This window comes from Rhineura floridana, chromosome 6 (assembly GCF_030035675.1).
Source record: "Rhineura floridana isolate rRhiFlo1 chromosome 6, rRhiFlo1.hap2, whole genome shotgun sequence".
Classification (NCBI taxonomy): domain Eukaryota; kingdom Metazoa; phylum Chordata; class Lepidosauria; order Squamata; family Rhineuridae; genus Rhineura; species Rhineura floridana.
Genome location: NC_084485.1, coordinates 17,439,332 through 17,452,194, shown reverse-complemented (window position 1 = coordinate 17,452,194; position 12,863 = coordinate 17,439,332). Strand labels below are relative to the sequence as shown.

Below are 12,863 nucleotides of genomic sequence, written 5' to 3'. Positions count from 1 at the left end.
ACTAGATGAGAACCAAAACACAGCCATCCTTCGAAATTAGCAATTATCCAAATTTTGCAATGCAGTTCTCCAACCAATGTTTGCAAAAATGAATATATTAAAGGAAAATGTGCATAAAAATGAATATATTAGTGAACATAACATACAAAAATGCACTATGCAAAAATTTCTACATTAGTCAAAAAAGCATACAAAAATGTGTTTAGCAGGAGAAGTTTGCACTGAATGTTGAAGAATATTCATGGGAATTTCTTTTTCTTTTCTTTTTTTAAAGGTAAGATTTGTGGAGAAGTGAATTTAAGACTGGGAAAATGAGAAAGTGAGAGAACCGAAATTGACAGATCTTTTTATCTCTAACTGCTTGGAGCCTTCTTCAGCTCTCCAGGAACTTCATGATTCTTCATGAAAAATTTGAAAGTCACTGTCTTAATTCACAAATAGGCACATTTTTCTTTTGCATTTCATGTGGAGTTTTAATAAGACTGACTGAACTACGGAACATACCTGGGAAACTGAGCAGAGCCCACAGAATTCTCCACTCTCAATTAATGGCCCTGCTTTTGTGCCTCTAACAACAGTCTGATGCACAGAAATTAAATAGCTTACTTTGTCTCCATGCCTGGAAAAGCTTTGCCTGCTAAATTGCCATGCAGAAGCCTGCTGTTAAAGGCATGTAAGCAGGTTTAGTAATAAAAGTGACAACCTTGTTTTAGAGGAGGGCTGATGAAGCAAGTTTTACATATATGCTAGGAACAGACATAACAGATCAGTGGTAGGGCATCTGCTTTTCAAACAGAAAGTCCCAGGTTCAATCCCTGGTATCTCCAGGTAGGACTAGGAAGGTCCCTTGTCTGTGAACACTCCAGAGCTAGATGGACCAATGGTTTGATTCAACTCCCTATGTTCCTATATCTACAGTACTGTACTTGAAATGCTACTGAGCATGCTCAATTCATAACCACCTAGTTTTGTCCCCTCAACAGCCCTGTGACCTAGATTAGGCTAAGAGAGTGTAACTGGTTCAAGATTATTATGATGACTTCAGTTGATTATCTACCCTTCACCATGAGGCCCCAGTGTGGGTTTGTTATTATTGTGATATGCCTTCAAGTCAATTACAACTTGTGGCGACCCTATGAACATTTTTTGGATATATTCATAGGGTTTTCATGGTAAGAGGTATTCAGAGGTGGTTTACCATTACTCTAAGCCTATGGCACCTGGTATTCCCAGGCGGTCTCCCATCCAAGCACTGACCAGGCCTGACCCGGCTTACCTTCCAAGATCAGATGAGATCTGGCATGTTCAGGGTAGTATGGCCATAGGCCAGTGTGGCTTACAACATGCTAAAATACAATATTAAAAACAGTTTAAAGCAAATTATCATTGAGCTTTATGGCTGAGTGGGATTTGAACCCAGGCATCTCTAATACCTAGGCCAGCCTTTCCCAAAATTTGGGTCCCCAAATGCTGTTGCACTACGACTTCCATCAGCTCCATCCAGCATGGTCAATGGTCAGGGATGATGGGAATTGTAGTCCAGCAACATCTGGAGACCCAAAGGTTGGGAAAGGCTGACCTAGTCTAATACTTTAACCTCTACATTTTTTGACACAGAGTAGAACAACAAGAAGAAACAATAGTCCTGTGGTAGGGAACTGTGACATGTAAAAATGTTTGCTGACCAGCCCACTAGGAAATGCTACCAGTGAACATACCTGACAAGGCTATGCTATTTATTTATTTATATCCTGCCATTCCTCCCAGTGGGAGTTTCCTATGCTCTACGTGCTCAACACATTTTGGCAGCTGCGGTGAAGAAATACTGCTCCCTAGCAGAAAAAGATATCATAGAATCATAGAATAGTAGAGTTGGAAGGGGCCTATAAGGCCATTGAGTCCAACAAGGAATCCAACTTAAAGCAAACCTGATAGGTGGCTGTCCAGCTACCTCTTGAATGCCTCCAGTGTCAGAGAGCCTACCACGTCAAAGAACTCAAAGGTGAAATTGCTGATCTGCTAACTAAAATATGTAACTTGTCCCTCGGGTCCTCCTCCGTGCCTGAGGACTGGAAAGTGGCAAATGTAATGCCAATCTTCAAAAAGGGATCCAGAGGGGATCCCGGAAATTACAGGCCAGTTAGCTTAACTTCTGTCCCTGGAAAACTGGTAGAAAGTATTATTAAAGCTAGATTAACTAAGCACATAGAAGAACAAGCCTTGCTGAAGCAGAGCCAGCATGGCTTTTGCAAGGGAAAGTCCTGTCTCAGTAACCTATTAGAATTCTTTGAGAGTGTCAACAAGCATATAGATAGAGGTGATCCAGTGGACATAGTGTACTTAGACTTTCAAAAAGCGTTTGACAAGGTACCTCACCAAAGGCTTCTGAGGAAGCTTAGCAGTCATGGAATAAGAGGAGAGGTCCTCTTGTGGATAAGGAATTGGTTAAGAAGCAGAAAGCAGAGAGTAGGAATAAACGGACAGTTCTCCCAATGGAGGGCTGTAGAAAGTGGAGTCCCTCAAGGATCGGTATTGGGACCTGTACTTTTCAACTTGTTCATTAATGACCTAGAATTAGGAGTGAGCAGTGAAGTGGCCGAGTTTGCTGATGACACTAAATTGTTCAGGGTTGTTAAAACAAAAAGGGATTGCGAAGAGCTCCAAAAAGATCTCTCCAAACTGAGTGAATGGGTGGAAAAATGGCAAATGCAATTCAATATAAACAAGTGTAAAATTATGCATATTGGAGCAAAAAATCTTAATTTCACATATACGCTCATGGGGTCTGAACTGGCGGTGACCGACCAGGAGAGAGACCTCGGGGTTGTGGTGGACAGCACGATGAAAATGTCGACCCAGTGTGCGGCAGCTGTGAAAAAGGCAAATTCCATGCTAGGGATAATTAGGAAAGGTATTGAAAAATAAAACAGCCGATATCATAATGCCGTTGTATAAATCTATGGTGCGGCCACATTTGGAATACTGTGTACAGTTCTGGTCGCCTCATCTCAGAAAGGATATTATAGAGTTGGAAAAGGTTCAGAAGAGGGCAACCAGAATGATCAAGGGGATGGAGCGACTCCCTTACGAGGAAAGGTTGCAGCATTTGGGGCTTTTTAGTTTAGAGAAAAGGCGGGTCAGAGGAGACATGATAGAAGTGTATAAAATTATGCATGGCATTGAGAAAGTGGATAGAGAAAAGTTCTTCTCCCTCTCTCATAATACTAGAACTCGTGGACATTCGAAGAAGCTGAATGTTGGAAGATTCAGGACAGACAAAAGGAAGTACTTCTTTACCCAGCGCATAGTTAAACTATGGAATTTGCTCCCACAAGATGCAGTAATGGCCACCAGCTTGGATGGCTTTAAAAGAAGATTAGACAAATTCATGGAGGACAGGGCTATCAATGGCTACTAGCCATGATGGCTGTGCTGTGCCACCCTAGTCAGAGGCAGCATGCTTCTGAAAACCAGTTGCCGGAAGCCTCAGGAGGGGAGAGTGTTCTTGCACTCGGGTCCTGCTTGCAGGCTTCCCCCAGGCACCTGGTAGGCCACTGTGAGAACAGGATGCTGGACTAGATGGGCCACTGGCCTGATCCAGCAGGCTCTTCTTATGTTCTTATGTTCTTATGTTCTCCCTTGGTCTAACAGGAAGTTTTTCCCAGAGCTTGGAAAAGTTACTTTTTTGAACTACAACTCCCATCAGCCCCAGCCAGCATGGCCACTGGATTGGGCTGATGGGAGTTGTAGTTCAAAAAAGTAACTTTTCCAAGCTCTGGTTTTTCCTGATGTTCAGTTGAAATCTGGCTTCCTGTAAATTGAGCCCATTATTCTGTGTCCTGCAGTCAGTCGATTGAGAAGAGATCCTAGCCCTCCTCTGTGTGACAACCTTTAAAGTACTTGACGAGTGCTATAATATCTCCCCTCACTCTTTTCTTCTCAAGACTAAACATGCCCAGTTCTTTCAGTCTCTCCTCATAGGGCTTTGTTTCTAGTCTCCTGATCATCCTCATTGCTCCCCTCTGAACCTTTTCCAGTTTGTCTGCATCCTTCTTAAAGTGCAGTGTCCAGAACTGGAAAAATGAGTTCTAATCAGTGCCAAATAGAGGGGAACTAGTACTTCACAAGATTTGGAAACTATACTTCTGTTAATGCAGCCTAAAATAGCATTTGTCTTTTTTCCAGCCACACTGCATTGTTGGCTCATATTCAGCTTGTAATCCTTGTTGCATCCCCCATCTTATAACTGTGCAATTAGTTTCTTTTTCCTAGGTGTAGAACGTTGCATTTATTCCTGTTAAATTCCATTTTGTTCTTTACAGCCCAATGCTCCAACCTATCACAATCTGTTTGACATTTTTTCTGTCATCTAGGGTATTAGCTATCCCTCCAAATTTTGTATAATCTGCAAATCTGATAAGAATTCCCTGCACCTCCTCATCCAAGTTATTAATAATAATGTTGAAGAGCACTTGGCCCAGGACCAAGCCCTGTGGTACCCCTCTCATTACTTCCTCCCAGTTTGAGAATGTACCCTTGGTAAGCACTCTTTGAGTATGATTCTGTAGCCAGCTGTGGATCCACCTGATAGTTGTTCCATCCAGCCCACATTTAGCTAGCTTTTTAATCAGAATATCATGGGGCACTTTGTCAAAAGCTTTGCTGAAGTCAAGATATGTTATGTCCACAGCATTCCCACACTCTACCAGGGAGGTTACTCAATCAAAATATATAATAGTGAATTCAGGTGCTGAGTTATGACTATGTAGCCAAAACAGGCCTACTGAGAGCCAGGGGCGGGGTCAGCATGCTCAGATGAACTCCATGGTTTGCAGAAGTAGGAAAAATGTCTAGGGGGAAAAATGACAGCAACCCCAAAACATCCCAATGAAGACTGAATATGATATTCAGTCTGTTGGGGGAAAACTGGGGCTGTGGAAAGTGGTGATCATGTCTCCTACTTTACAGTCCTCTATTTGTCTGCTGTTTAAAGCTGTGCTGATCCAAGTCTGATTGAAAGATAAAGAACCCAGAAGAGGGAGAGCTGGTGTCTTGAAGGTGCCCATCGAGCGTTAGCAGAACCCAGACAGCAAACTGAGGAGGCACACAAGTCACTAGGCCACAGTCTGCGTCACTATGGTGAGATGCAATGTGTTTCTATTCATCATACATTACTATATTTGCATTGATACATATATATTGGCATACTCAAAATTTAGGCAAATACGTGTCCTCTTTTTGGGTGGTGCATCCCTTGGGGAAGGAGGAATGGGGAACAGAGGTTTCAGTTCCCCTTATGATTAAAAGGAAGTGCCACCACCATCATCACAACGTGTTGTTCTCTCACCAGCTGGGCCTGGTCCCTATGTCTCCAGTGCCCTACAAGCCAATCAGCATAAAAGGGGAGTGTGTTGGCCACTGAGAAGCACCTTCTAACGTGCTTCCTTGTCCTTCCCTGCTGATTGGAGCCCATTAGAGTGAAAGGATATGAGTCAGCTACTCTTCTTAGTAACTAACACACTCTCCTTTCATGCTGATTGGCTCCTAACCATGTCTGCTATTGTGGGAGAAAGCATGCATGGGAAGGACTGTGGAGATGATGATGGAGAGCAAACAAACAAGTGAAGGAGCAAAAATGTGAGGGGACATGGCATTACTGTCATGAAGGGCCCCTGCACATCTAAATTTGCCACTACACCACTGCCCGGGGCCACTAGGACTAACGGTCTTGTGAGAAGGAGGAGCAAACTTTCTTCAATGCTGCTCCGTTAAATAGCCCATTTTACCATTTTAATGAAATGCTATTGTTCATAAGTTATCTCATGCATGCCACTCTGAGGACCTTGTGGTGGGGGTAAAAACTCTTTAAAATAAATGAACAAATAAATGGCACCCCAAATGTGCTTTCTGATACACTTGTCTCATTTTGCCTAATAAGAACACAAGAAGAGCCCTGCTGGAAGGGTCAGGCCAAAGACCCATCTAGTCCAGTATCCTGTTCTCACAGTGGCCAACCGGATGCCTATGGGAAGTCTGGAAGCAGGATGTGAGTGCAACTGCACTCTCTCTACTTGTGATTCCCAGCAATTGGTTGAGCTGGCCCTGTTTAGGGGCTCTTGCTGGTATCATCAAACTTATCCAGAAGGTTTTTATCCCAGAAGTGTAAAATTCATATTTAAGCACTAGATATACATAATTATCACTTGGAAGAACAGATATTCCTATTACTAGGAGTGATTTTCCTACCATTCATCTCTGCTCAAAATGAGGGGAAAAGACACCATATCCCATGATCTGAATTTGGGGGTCATAAGGCAAATATGTACTATACAACCCCTCAAATTCTTGGTATGTTGCTTGAATGAATGTTGTCTGAATGTCTCCCCCCTGCCCTGCCCTGCCCTGCCCCAGTGAAATAGTGATGGCATTTCTTCTTCATGTAGTCAAGTACCAATCAGTGAAGACTGGTGGCAGTGAATCTGTTCTGGGTTTTAGTCCAGACTTTCAAGGAGCTGTCCAAGGTGCTGAAAGTTGAAAGCACCTTGGACAATTCCTTGAAAGTTTGGACTAAAACCCTGAGTGGATTTCACTGCCCCAATGACATCGTCGCCACCAGTTTCCACTGGTACCAATGACAGCTGAGATTTTACGATTCAAAGTCTTCCTAAGTGGTGTGGAATGGAGATTAAAATATGCAGGAGACTAAAATAGGCACATTTCTCTGAATAAACACATTTTTGCATGCAGTATCTTGATACACAATAAGGTGGGCACTATTGCCTAATATAAACATTTTATGCAAGCCATTTCCCCTAATATAATGCATTTTGTATGTTATTTTACATATATGCATTTTTATGCACACTTTTCCCTAGTGTACACATTTTTGTAAAACTTTTTGGGTTGATGGAGATTTGCATCACACAATTTGAAGAAAAGTGAATTTTGAAGCTGCCTATCAGTGTGCTTATTGTTTTGAGAAGCACAATTTAAGGAGGTATGCATTAAAATACAAGCTGAAGCACATTCCTTCCTTATCTCTAGCACACCTGGACTATTTTGAAGGCTGGGGGGTGGAATTTGGGAGGGGAATGATCCACACACTCCCAAATACTTACTAGGCTGGTAAATGCCCCCCCCCCGATGGGACCATGTGTCACTGGTCCTGAAAGCATTGCACTGGCTGCCAGCAGAGCTTGGAAGATTACTTTTAAAAAGAATAAATTACAATTACTGTTACATGGCCCCAAAAAGGAATAAATTACCATGACCATTACAATTGTTCTGAAAGGAATTGATTACTTTACCATTGCTCAAAAGTAATCACTACAATTACACTGAAGTTACTTTTTAAAAAGCTAGAGTGCCTACAAAGTGCTGCCCTTGGCTGCTGCACACTCAGCCACCTAAAACAACATTAAAAATAAACACACACACACAGAGGTAGTAGAATAATTCTTTTTATCCATAAGATAGCAATGGCGGTCTCTCCGCCGGTAAGGGACGTGGGGAGGGAGGCAGGCAGAGGCCACTACTCAGATCTTTGCACATCAAATCAAGTGCAACCCACACACACACACATTCTCAGTCAGCAACCATAATCTCTCTCACTCAACCACCTCCCGGACCCTGCCCTGCCACCAATTAAGGGACACCTGCCCTGCCACCAATTAAGGGCCACCCACCCACCCAAGCAAACATTTTCCCCTGAGATGCAAAAAAGTTAAAACACTGCAAATGCAGCAAAGTAGCCAGAGAGGGCGGCAGAGTCTGCTTTGCATGCCAAGGGCAAACACAGTATTTACACACGTTGTCATCTTTCACCTCCACAGTTCTTTATCTCCATTCTGCTGCTGCCTCCTTCTCCTCCTTTATCTGTGTTCTTGCCCTCCAGCTCCTTTCTCCCTCCACTCCATTCTTCTCCACCATCATCCATTTTTAAAAACAATTGTTTTCTCCACTCCACTCCCATCTTACCCTCCACGTCCTCCCTCATCCCCTCCTACCCACCTACAGAGCACGAGTCAAGAGTGATGCTGCACAGAAACCCAGTTTGAGGCACATGATTTTCATCCACGAATCAGAAGAGCAGAAGACTTCTCCTGCTCCCCCCCAGTAATGCCCCAAAGTAATGCTGGAAACATTACAATTACTCCTCAGAAGTAATAAAATTACTCCTCATTCTATTACAAGCAAAATGTAAAGGAATTACCCACTTATTCCTCAAAGCAGTAATACATTACAAGTAATTATTTTTTGTAACTAATTACTTCTAAGCTCTGGCTACCAGTGAGCTACAAGGCCCAATTCAAGGTGCTAGTACAAGCATACAGAGCCCTGAGTGGCTTGGGACTCAAGTATCTAAAAGAGCACCTTCCCCAGTGTCAGCCATCTTGGACCCCACGATTGGCAGATGAGGCCTTGTTGGTGGTGCTGGTGCTGGTGCTGAGCTCTGCCCAGCTGGCACTAAGCCATGACAGGATCTTTTCAGTGGGGGCTCCCCACTTTTGGAATGCCCTCCACAGCGTCTTCATCACTGTTAACTGTCAGGAGGAATTTGAAAACATTCCTGTTCACTCAGGCATTTGATGGCAGAAGAGGACTGTTCCTGGCAACCTGAAGATCACCGATGAAAGACTTTTTAAACTGTGTTTAGAAAATTTCACCTGTGTTTTTAACTGTGCTTTATAATGTTTTTAACTGTAATTGTGCTTTGGATCATTTTTAATTGCTTTTAATATGTTTGTCTTCACTTGTTATACGGTTTTGTTTATTTTTTTTGCCTTGCGTTCCTTTGAGAGGAAAGGCAGGATATAAATTCAATAAATCTTAATAATTTTCTGCATATTTCTATATCTTGCCCGCCCTCTGTTTCAGTTCCAGCACACACAGCATATCTGCATTACCAAAATAAGTTGGTTTCTCTCCCGTCCTCATTTTTCTAATTTTCAAATCAGAATTAAAAACAAACAAGTCCTCATGAACATTCATAAGCATTTTAGTGCACATTTCTCCTATCTTTTCCTAATTTTGCATACAATTTTGCCTAATATACACATTTTTGAAAAGCCTTTTTCTATATCTATATTTTCCCTGATATAATGCATTTTTGTATGTTATTTTCACTAATGTATTCATTTTCTCCAAATATAAACACTTTGTATACCATTTGTGCCCAACAGACATGTTTTTGCAAGCAATATTCCCTCATATAATGCATTTCTGAATGCTATCTTCACTAATATATGCATATTTATGTACCTTTTATGCCAGTATATATATTTTTGGACACATTACTTGGAAGGAGAGCTACATTGCAAAATTCAGACTATGAAACATGGCTGTGTTTCAGTTAGTGTATTGTTTTGGAAAGTGTGGATTTGGTATAGGGTTGCCAGGCTCAGGGCCTGAGACTGATCCTGTATCTTTAGGAGAAGAGAAAGTCAGCCAAGTGCAGGTGTTCTTGCAACACTGTGATGAGAAAAACCACAAGGTGAAATTCTCCCTTCTCCCTGCACAACTTTTAAAGATACATAGGAACTCTTGGAGGCTGGGCCTGGCAACGAAGAGGTCTTCTGTATTTTTAAAAGTTGTGCAGGGTGGAGGGAGAATTCCACCCTGTGGTTTTTCCCATTACAGTGTTGCAAGAACACCTGCACTTTGCTAACTTTCTCTTCTCCTAAAGATACAGGATCAGTCTCAGGCCCTGAACCTGGCAACCCTAATTTGGTAGGCTCACCTTTAAATGCAAACTGAACCAAATTTCTCCCCTAAACCTAGCAAACAACAGTCTGACATAACAAACTCCCCTCCCCACTATCATCTCAAGGTGACACACACACACACACACACATGCTGCCTGAAGTAACTATGTGGTTTGCCGCTGCCTGCCCTCCTGGGCCAGGCTTGACCCTCTTCTGCATTTGAACCTAGATGTGCGGCAATGCTAAGAAAAACACCAGGGTCTTGCCATATCTGTGTAAGGGAAAACAAGCTGTTACCTTGTGTTAGAAATTTACATCTCTCTGCTTCTTTTAAAGCTCAGCTTCTTCTTCTGCAAGCATTTCTAGTCAGACCATCAGAGCAGTACCTACCAGAACCTGTGTTAACATCTTTCTTTTTCCTCCCTGTTCCCTATTCAAAACATCTCAAATTCAGCAGAAACGATTGAGTCTCTGCGCCTTGCAGTCAGCAAGTGGCTTTGTTAAGGAAGCTATTCCAAGCTTGAGCTCGTGCTGTGCTTTCTCCTAGCTATGTTAGTTTTTTTCCCTCTCATATTTCTTGCACAGAACATTACACTGCAGTGCATAAATAAGAACTAAAAAGGGCTAACCTAATCATTTCCAAGATGAAAACCTGACTTCTGCGAACACAATGGTGCTCTGCTTTGCTTTGCACAGTTAAGATGTCGCTAAATTGTCTCACGGAGCAGCGTGCAGGGCTGGTCCAGAAATGGAAGATTATTTAATTGGTGTCTTTAAACAGCCTTGTAACTTTGGGGGATTTTAAAAAAATTAATACAATGCCAATAACTCTTCGAAATAAGAATATACCCAAGGCACCACACTGTCAATGGTACAGATAAGGCCCTCCTTCGATCCTTCCCAGTCCACCCTCCGTAACCCACATTATTCATAACTTCTAGGAATGAGAATGTGGAAAGGAGAGAAACAGTGACAGAGAAGGAAGAGAGGCTGGAGATAGGGAATAATTGAGAGTGCGGATGATTTTGGGTGGGTGAAGGACTGAAATTTTGAGTTGAATATTTTGAAAGGTAAGGGTCAAAAGCCCTATTTGTGTGTGCCTTCATTCATACTTGAAACATGCAACCAGTAGTGTAGTGGCAAATTCAGAAGTGCAGGTCCCTTCATGGTACTCATGCCACGCCCCTCACAGCCACACCCACTTTACCACTTCCCCTTGTCTCCCTGTCCATGTCGCAAGTCCACACTGCACCACAACAGGCGTCCCTAGGAGCCAATCAGCAAGAAAGGGGAGACTGTATTTTAGCTACTGAGAAGAGTCTTTTCAGTGGCTGATTCACCTCCTTTCACTCTGATTGGGTCCATTCAGCACAAAAGGAAAAGGACTCTTCTCAGGGGCTCACACACTCCGTTTTCGTGCCGATTGGCTTATACATAGGGACCGGGCTGGGACACTGCTCCCCAAAAGGTAATGGGTCTACAACCCCCATGCCACCCCAGACAACTACACCCTGGCATGCAACAGAGGTGGGACAGTGTCCAGCTGTCCCTACCCTCAAAATCCACATGTGGAGTGGGATAGCTGAAAAGGGGCACCTCTGAATCGTGTGCAATGGGGGGGGGTCCTAATCCCATGGAGGCTCTACACACAGATGTATGTGTGCATGCTGTCCTTTGCAGATACCTGGCTCAATGCACAGACAGTGGGTGAGCCCAGAAGGCCATGTGGACTTTGGAGAAAGGGGCAGTGGGGTATAGTCTGACCCCCCCTCTACACTTTTAGTGTGAATAGGGCTAAAATGTACCCTCAAATTCTTATTGTACAGAGGATCAACACTAGACCTATAGTAGATGATACTGAAAATGGAAATGGACCGCCTTCTAGTCGATCCTGACTTATGGTGACCCTGTGAATCTGGTTTTCATGGTAAGCAGTATTCAGAGGGGGTTTACCATTGCCTCCCTCTGAGGCTGAGAGGCAGTGACTGGCCCAAGGTCACCCAGGGAGCTTCATGGCTGGGTGGGGATTCCAACCCTGGTCTCCCAGGTCGTAGTCCAACACTTTAACCACTACATTCTCTGATATTTACATTTCCATTCCCTTGCGGGGGGAAATTCTGTCATGGGCCATGCACTGGCAGAGGATAGGGCCAGAACCAAAGGTGGGTGGTGCAGCCCTTTTCTCTTTCTGACTCCCTTTTTCTCTCTCTGTGCAACCCCTTCTCTCTCTCTCTCCTGCTTTCCTTTCCTTTCTTTTTTCCTCCTTACCACATGTATGGAATCAGGCCAAGGGCCACAGGTTTCACATCCCGCCTACAGTACGTGCTCCAAGAGGCAAGTTCAAGGGGACATGATGTCTCTCGCATGTGAAACACCCACCAGAGATCAAACTCTGTAGAAAGAGTGCCAGTTGGTGAGTCCCCCAAGACTAGCACTTAGTTTGTGCAGCAGAGGAGTGGGGTGAATCCTTTGACCCCAAAGACAATATCTCATGTTAATTCCCCATGAGTGACCAATTGTTTGGGCCCCCAGTTTGGGGAAGAGTCATAGCTCAGTAGGAGAGCATCTGCCTTGTACACAGAAGGTTCCAGCTTCAATCCCCGGCATCTCCAGCTAGGAGGACTGGGAAAAATCTCCCTGTCTGAAATCCTAGAGAGTTGCTGCCAGTCTGTGTAGACATTATTGAGCTAAATGGACCAATGGCATGACTCAGTATACTATATACAATATTTGTTTCAATATAGGCTGTTCACACATTCATGCTGCAAGAAACCAAGTGCCATTGAGGCAATCAAAGAGCCAGCCCTGCTAGGAGCCAAAGGAACATAGGAAGCTGTCTTATACCAAGTCACACCATTGGTCCATCTAGCTCAATATTGTCTACACTGGCTGGCAGCAGCTCTCCAGGATTTCAGACAGAATTCTTTCCTAGCCTTACCTGGAGATGCCGAGGATTGAACCGGGCACCTTCTGCATGCAAAGCAGGTGCTCTACCACTGAGCTACAGCCCTTCCCCCAAGCCAAGTGGATTCCTTCAGGATGTGATTCAGAAGGGCAGCAGAACAGATGTTAATTTGTTTTGGAAAACAGTGCCTTTGGCAATATTTTAGAGTTAATATTTCTTCTTTATGCCTATGGGCATAGTGCATGCATGTGCAC

At 43.5% G+C, this 12,863-nt stretch overlaps 1 pseudogene; it reads right to left on the bottom strand.

Moving 5' to 3' along the window:
• Nucleotides 1–1,208: 1,208 nt before the first annotated feature.
• LOC133388259 (5S ribosomal RNA) lies at nt 1,209–1,327 on the bottom strand (annotated as a pseudogene).
• Nucleotides 1,328–12,863: the final 11,536 nt, after the last annotated feature.